This window comes from Galeopterus variegatus, unplaced genomic scaffold (assembly GCF_000696425.1).
Source record: "Galeopterus variegatus unplaced genomic scaffold, G_variegatus-3.0.2 Scaffold806, whole genome shotgun sequence".
Lineage (NCBI taxonomy): Eukaryota > Metazoa > Chordata > Mammalia > Dermoptera > Cynocephalidae > Galeopterus > Galeopterus variegatus.
The window spans coordinates 521,683-522,731 of NW_007726917.1; positions in this window are offsets into that span (position 1 = coordinate 521,683).

The following is a 1,049-nucleotide window of genomic DNA, read 5'->3' on the forward strand; positions in this document are numbered from 1 at the left end:
GTAAGTAAAGAGTGGTGTGAGGAATCCGCGCTGATGCTACTCAGCACCAAACAGGAGGCCAGAGACTGTCTTGGGGACGGGCTGGGTTTCACAGCTTCCTCGGTGGCTTTTAGCAACCGAGAAGGCCCTGCTGGAGCTTGGGACGGGGACACTCAGAAGCAGGGCCCTTGCCACTCCAGAGCGGGTCTCCTGCAGGTGCTGCCCTTATGGCAGCATCTTAGAACCCTCACTGCTCAAACTAGCATGGGTTGGAAGGAGTCTGGCTATTGCTGCCAAGAAAAAGCTGATGTTTTTTAGTTCTTTTCCTGATTATAAACAAATATATAATGATTATTGGGTACTTACTGCAGGCCTGGTAATGTGGCCAACGTGACAAGAGCTTCAGACCTTATTTAATTCTCATAACAGCTCTATGAGTCAGGCCTTCTCATCTCCCCATTCTGTAGATGAGGAAACTGAGTCCCAGCAGATGGCAGATCTGGGACAGGCACTGGGGCCCGTCTGACTTCAGACTTGTTCCCCTGTGCTGGGAGCCTCTACTCTGTCATCTGCTGCCCTTTGCTCCCCAGCCTGCTTGTGCAGTTTGAGGGGCCAGCATTTGCAATATCCTTGGCTGCAGAGAGAGGACATTGTGAGGAGGTCCTGTCCTGCCTTGTCACCGTTTGCACTGAGGCTTCAGCCTGTCAGCCCTGGTGCCTCCTGCCCAGACTGCTAAATACAATAGTCTGTCTCTTGGCAGGCACCCTGCCCCTGGGGTCTAGCCCAGAGCCTGGCACCAGGGAGGCCGGGAACACTGAAGAGTCCACCCGTCAACAGTCTTTCTCCAGAGTGTCTGCAGAGTGCTTCTTGTCCAGAGAACTGCACTCTCCCGAGGTGGGGAGGAAAGGGTGGCTGTTACGAGCCACCAGGTAGATTGCTGAGAATATTTATCCCATTGATGCTGGGCCTCACAGCTCTGGCTGCGTAGCCCAGAAAAGTCCCACCAGCCCTACATGAGCCCTGGCCCCAGCCACTCGTACCAATTTTGGTTGGAGACTCTTTGACCACAG